The 6728-nt window shown below is 51.5% G+C and overlaps 1 long non-coding RNA gene across 2 annotated transcripts; it reads left to right on the forward strand.

Annotated features, from left to right (window-relative positions):
• Window positions 1–3869: 3869 nt before the first annotated feature.
• LOC102369685 lies at window positions 3870–6278 on the forward strand. 2 transcript variants are annotated; one of them, XR_325033.3, is made up of 5 exons: window positions 3870–4092; window positions 5426–5580; window positions 5681–5764; window positions 5946–6077; window positions 6191–6278. It is a non-coding gene; the product is annotated as an uncharacterized LOC102369685 (long non-coding RNA). The 2 variants fall into 2 exon arrangements; XR_325032.3 differs by having other exon boundaries at window positions 5946–6042; window positions 6191–6252.
• The last annotated feature ends 450 nt before the right edge of the window (window positions 6279–6728 follow it).

Raw genomic sequence — 6728 nt, forward strand, 5'->3', positions numbered from 1 at the left:
GTCTGTGTCTGTGTGCACAGAAGCCACTTCGCCAAGGCTTCAGGCACTGAAGACGAGGTGAAGAGCCGCAGAGATCGCGGAGGAGGAAATGGGCACCTGTCTCATGACTTCCCAGTTCGTGTGGTGTGAGGCCTCTGCCCCTGTGACGTCACCTGTCTGGAGCCTGCGGTGGGTTTGAGTTTCCCTGGAGCGGTGTGATGTCTTTGTCTTCCTGTCTGACCACTTGTTCCACACTTGTTCTTTCATGTTTCCAGGAGCTGTTGCATGTGTATCTTTGCAGGTCACGGTGTGTGTACGGTGGTGACTGTGATGCTTCACGTTTTGAGTGCCTGTGACTATCCAGCTCCGGGAGGCCGCAGACAAGCGTTTGAGAGCTCGGGTAGTGAGCAGGGGGGCTGGATGTGTGTGCTGGAGGGTGGGAGAGGAGCTTTCCCTGTCTCTAACTTTGTGCCCTGGCATCCCCTCTTTGGGCTGACAAGGTTTCTGTTCCTTTTTTAGAAGCCTGTATGTATCTTGTGGAGGAAGAGGGGTGCAGGGAGTTCTGTGCCATGCTGATGGAAGATGAAGGAAAACAATGTGTAAAGGTGGGTGTGGTTAGAGTGTGTGTGTGTGTGGGGGGGGGGTGAGCATTGTTTGCCCTGGGCTTTTTTGGGTGAGGGGGGGAAACCCCTAATGTCTGATACACAGTGTCTTGAGCTTCTTGTTTCCAGCAGGGTTTTGGCCTCCTGGGTTGCCCCTGGGGCAACCTGGGTTGGGTTTAGGCTGCCTGTGAGTCCTTGTCGTTTTGTAAAGGCTGAAAATAGCTTTTAAGTATATAGGTGGTTTCAGGGTTTGCCCCTGGCATGCGGGTGCAGATCTTGCCCTTGAGTTTGCTGAGGCAGAGGAGCGGGTGCCTGTGTCCCTACCTGTGCTGCCCCTGGCCTCCTTTCAGTTCTGGGAGCTGCACTTTGTTCTGTCTCTCTGGGTTTGTCACTGGTCTTTCTTTCTAGTTTGATTTTTAAAATCACTGCAGAACTTTTTATTCTTCCTTTGCTTTTCCCAGACCTGGAAAGAGGGCCATGTTGGCACCTAAATTGATGCCCCGCTGTGGAGAGGGGCTTGACTGCACCCTGCCTCCCGTGTTTGGGAGGGGTTGGCCGTGTGCTGCTTCTGCAGCCCTGGGCTGGGACGGGGGCGGGGGGAAGGGATGGGTCTTCACTTTACTACTCTGAGAGATGAGTACTCTTCCATGTAATAATTGCTTGTTGTTTTGGGGTGTTGCACAAATTGCTAGTTTCGTGCCCCTGGAGGCCTTTCCCAAATACCTCAAGGAGGGAGTCACACTCAGGCTGAGTCCATTACAAGTTTATTGATTGCGCAATCGGTCGACAGAGGGGTTGAATAACCCAAAGCGGTGTCGACCCTCAGTCTTTGTCTGAGGGTCTTTTATAGCTTACCTAAACAAAGAACTGTAGCGTGCCTCATAACTATTGGCAGTTTCGCAATTTCACCGTTACGTCTAAGTTTCCACAGGATGTCAGGGCCTTTTAAGTTAGACTCAACTTATTATGGGATAGATGAAGGCGCATGCGTGTTGGGGAAGCTGTGGTAAACTCAATGCCCTTTAGTAACCCCTTATCTTTGTGTAATTCTAGGTCATTGAACAGGTGCGGTTTTGAAACTCTATGTGTAAAGCTGTCCTTAACCCATATGCATAAGCTGTCAGCAAGCTATGTTAAATACAGAAGCATATTGCAAAAAAAATAAAGCATCACATCTAATTTCAAGTCCTATGTCTAAAATCTAATGTATTTGTACTACAATCTCCCCCCTCAAAGATGCTTTCTATCTCCCGAGGTAGAGGTAAAGAGACCTAGAGCCACAATGTTTTGGGAGGTGGAGGACACAGGCGACTGCGCACTGATGGTGACTTCTGGGTCACCTGGAAGGAGGCCTCTGCCCTTTTGCTGGAGTTGTGTGCATGAACACAGCGTGCAATGAGTAACATGTTACTTGGAGCAGTGTGGGATTGTGTTCCAGGGGGCAGTTGTTTGTCCTTTGCCCTTCTGTTTGGTAGTGACGTTGGCTCTGTGCCCTCAGGAGGTGCCCGTGTAGCCTGTGCAGAGAGGAAGGCAATCAGGGACAAGGCTGGGCTGGAGAAGGAGCAGAAATATGCCAGGTTGGGTGAGTGTTGTCTCTAAGGGCTGAGGCTTTTGTCATGGCTGGAGGGGTGTGCCCTGGCCAGACACCCTTTGGGGAGCTTTGAGCTGGGTGGGTGGTGTGGGAATTGTACCTGATGGTCCCTGCTTTTGTTCATTTGTGCCCTTTGGGGTGAACTGCCTGGTCTGTCCGTCATAGGATCCTGCCCTGCATGGAGGGAAATGAATGCCGGTTCAGGGAGTGGAGCCGAGCAGTGCCCACGGAGGCTGAGGCGGGAGGAATCGTATGCCGTGAGGTGTGTTGGCGCTGGATGGGCAGATCCAGTAGTTGGTAAGAGCTTGCTTGGAGTCATCTGGGGTTGTTTGAGTCTGGTAGTTATTTCTGATTTGCCCTTTGTAGTTCTTTGTGCTGGGGTTTTTCCTTTGTGCCTGCAGCAGGTGCGGGCCTCTGGAGTTAAGGGGGGCTGGCAGGCAGGGACACGCGATGGCTGGTGGTGCAGTGTGATGCCAGCTGTGGTGGGTGCTGGCTCTCAGGGCTGAGGCCTTCCCCCTGCTGTCTGCCTACCCTGTGCAGTGTGTTGAGATGCTCCCTTGGCTGCATGTGTGGGGTGGGAGTTTCCCCAGTGGTTCCCTTGTCCCGTGTTTTGTTCTTTCCCTTGGGGTGAATGCTTCTTCTCTGTTCTCTCGAGGGTCCTGGTGTGTGTGGAAGGAAAGGGCGAGGGCAAAGGGACTGGAGACTAGAAGTGCTAACGGAGCCAGAGGATCAGGATGCTAGAAGGTGTTTTGTGTTTGGGAAGGTGGGGAGGGGTTGTCTGGGTGTGATGGGAAGGCTGAGGCAGGGTGTTGTGGGGTTTGAGGTTCCCTTCCTCCTTCTGTGGTGGCACGCTGTGGTCAGGGATCCCTCATCTGGCTCTACATGAGGCTTGAGCATCCCTGCCACTAGCTGTTCTGGATCCTTCAGCTGGGTTAGCTCCAGTATTTGGGTGCTGGTGTCTGGCCCTACCCAGGTTGTGCTGGGCCACATGTTTTTTGTCTGAGTTACTGCCTAGCTGTTTGTATTGCCACAGGCTCTGCCACCAGTGCTGGGAATGGCTTGTCCTGTGTCTGTGTGCCTTTCTGTTTGTCTTGTTTTCTTCAAAGTTGCTGCAGCCTTTCTCTGCTCTTCCCAGAACTGGCAGCTGACCCGTGTTTGCACATCTAAATTGCTTCCCTTGCTTGATAGGGGAAAGCCCTGAGAGGGCTCTGGCTGCACCCTCATAGCTATGGCAGGGGGTGGTTTAAAAAAAAGTTGCCCGTGGGGTCTTGGCAAGGAGGGTCTACTGCCGCCAGTGCTGTGAGGCCTCTGAGTTGTGTCTCTTGTGTGTGTGTGTGTGGGGAGGAGCCCTCTTGCCAAGGCTTCAGGCCTGTGAAGCAGACACTGGGAAGACGAAGTGAAGAGCCCCAGAGATGGCAGACGAGGAAATGCACAGCTGTCTTGTGATTTCCCGATTTTGTGTGGTGCCAGGCCTCTGCCCATGTGGTATCACCTGGCTGTAACCTGCGGTGGGTCTGAGCTTCCTTGGAGCAATGTCATGCATTTGTCTTCCTGTCTGACTCCTCCTTCCACGCTTGTTCTATCATGTTTGCAGGAGGTTTTGTGTGTGTACCTTTGCAGGTTGTACCGTGTGTATGGTGGTTGCTGTAGTGCATCGCTTTTTGATTACCTGTGAACATTCAGCTCTGGGCAGCCACAGACGAGCCTTTGAGAGCTCAGCTAGCGAGTAGCGGGTTTGGATGTGTCTGCTGGGTGTTTGCACAGGAGCTTTCCTTGTCTCTAGCTTTGTGCCCTTACTTCCCCTCTTTGGGCTAACCAGGTTTCTGTTCTTTTTGCAGCACAGTCTATGTTGTGGGGAAGAAGGATACAGGGAATTGCTGTGCCATGGTGATGGAAGATGAAGGAACAGAATGCTTAAAGGTGGGCTTGGTTAGGGAGCGGTGTGGGGGGTGGCGAGTGGTTTCTGCCCTGGAGTTTTTTGGGTGAGGGAGCAAACGCCTAGTGGCTGGAGCTTCTTGCTTCCAGGGGGGTTCTGGCCTCCTGGCGTGCCCCAAAGCTGGGTGGTGTATGCCTGGGTTGGGTTTAGTCTGTGTGCGAGTCCTGGCTCTGTTTGTAAAGGCTGAAAATAGCCTTTGAGTGTACAGGGGTTTTCAGGGTTTGGTCCTGGCATCTGGGTGCAGATCTTATCCCTGGGTGTGGTGGGGCAGAGGAGCGGGTACCTGCGTCTCTACCTCTGCCTGCCTGTTGCTGGTGCCAGTGGCCTCCCTTCAGTTCTGGGAACTGCACTTTTTTCTGTCTTTCTTCGTTTGTCACTGGTGTTTCTTTCTACTTGGATTTTTAATATCACTGCAGCACTTCTTGTTCTTCCTTTCCTCTTCCCAGAGCTGGAAGGAGGGCTGTGTTGGCACTTAAATTGGTCCCCTCATTTGGGAGGGGTCTGACTGCACCCTGTGTTGCTTGTTTGGGGGTGGGTATGTGCTGTGTCTGGAGTCCTGGGTTGGAGGTGGTGGGGGGGTTCTGCTTCGTAATGTGAGATGTGATTTGTGTTCCATGTCGTAATTGCTTGTTGTTTTGGGTGTGATGCTGTGGTGAGCATGTTTGTTATTACCCTGAAATAAAATAGTTAGGTTAACAATAATTTGGATTTTTAAGAAGTATTAGCTTTACAGCTGAATACAAGGCATGACCTGTGGCCTAGCAATGCCGCTGACCACAAGGCAGAATGATAGCTAAGCCTTTGCTTGTGTCAAGTAATCATTTTAACTGTGTTAACCATTTTCTGAGTAAAATGCAGCAAGTGAATCTGTGTCTATGTGCTGTAAACCAGATACACCAAGGAACAAGATAACACAAAGAAGCCATTGTTCTAAGTACAGTGATCGTGTCCTTAAGAAGTATCTACTACTGTGCAAGTTTTTGCTAACCTATCATAATGTTACTGTTACTTAACTTTTACCTTTTAGAAAGTGCTAGTTCAGCTTAATAGAAATATGCTGTTCTGAAGATCTGTGAAGCACCGCCCAAGTATTGCTTTTTGTTAACCCTGTAGTCTTGCCTTGTTGTAAAAAGTATAAAAGATCGCCCCACCCTTGAGGGGGGGCCATTTTGCCTCTTTGCTGGCTTTATGGTCATTGCTCGAGCAAATAAACTGCAGTAAACTTTACCCGTGTTGTCTAGTTCCTATGCAGCTAGACAATGAACCCCAGGGTGTTTTCTCCCACCACAATGCCATTGTTTGGACTTGAGTGGACAGGAGCTGTGGTAGAGAAGAAGAGATGTAGATCCGGCACCATGTAGAAGGAGGTGGAGGAAGCGGGCGGCTGTGCACCTGTGGTCATTTTTGGGTCACCAGGAGTGAGGCCTCAGTCTGTTGGCTGGAGCTGCTTGCATGGGCAGAGCCTCTGGCGGGTAAGAGCTTAGTTGGAGTGGTGTGGGATTGTCTTGCAGCGGGGCAGTTGCTTGTGCCTTGCACTTTTGTTAGGTCACGAAGTTTCCCGTGTGCCCTCAGGAGGTTCCTGCACCCTGTGAGAGGAGAGGAAGTGAAGCGGGGACAAGTGAGGACTGAAGAAGGAGTAGCATAACACCTGGCGTGGTGAGGGCTGCCTGTCAGGGGTGGGGCCTTTTCTGCGGCTGGATGGGGTGCATCTTAGCTGAGCACCCCTTTGGAGCGCTTTGACCCGGTGCCTGGGTGTGTGGGGTGGGAATTGTACCTGTGGGTTCCTTCTTCTGTTCAGTTGTGTCCCTGCGGCGACTGCCTGTTTTGTCCCTTCTAGGGTTCTGGCCTGCGTGGAGGGAAATGTACAGTGGCTCAGCGAGTGGAGCGGAGCTGTGCCCACAGAGGGTGAAGCTGGAGGAACAGGATGCTGCACGGTGCGTTGGTGTTGGATGGGCAGATCCTGAAGTTGGTAAATGCTTGCTTGGAGCCGTGTGGGGTTGTCGAAGTCTGGCAGTTATTTGTGCTTTGCCCTTCGTTGTTTTCTGTGCTTGTTGTGCTGACGTTTTTCTTTTGCACCCTCAGGATGTCTGCCTTCTGTATGGGGAAGGCCTGGCAAGCAAGGCTGCACAGGGGCTGAAGGAGCAGATAATCAAGAGCTAAGCGATTTTGCAGTCATACTGAGCCTTACTGAGGGTTGCAAGCTCGTTTTGAGAACAAGTACAACAGGTGGACATAACCTTTGGGTTCGATATACCTAAAAGGGACAAGAGTCCCAACAAATAGACTAGGGTTCACATCTTTGCAAGCGTAACTTCAAACCTCCAGCAGGTTCACTTTTCCATTTGTTGGCTTTTTGTTCCCAGGTGTTATCAGCTTTTGGAGTGACCACACCCTGGGAGTTGGTGTTCTCCTAATGAAAAGGCTTCACCCTCGAGCAATGGGTCCACTTATCGCTGTTTGATAAGCGAACAGCTGTGTGTGTAGTTAGCAGCACCTGGTAGGGTCCCTCCCACGTTTCCGCAAGAGGATCCTTTCTCCACTTCTGTACCAGGACCTGGTCACCTGGTTTAAAGTTGTGGATCGGCGCATCAAGTGGGAGACTCTGGAAAGGTGCAGCGAA

This window comes from Alligator sinensis, unplaced genomic scaffold, assembly GCF_000455745.1.
Source record: "Alligator sinensis unplaced genomic scaffold, ASM45574v1 scaffold961_1, whole genome shotgun sequence".
NCBI lineage: Eukaryota > Metazoa > Chordata > Crocodylia > Alligatoridae > Alligator > Alligator sinensis.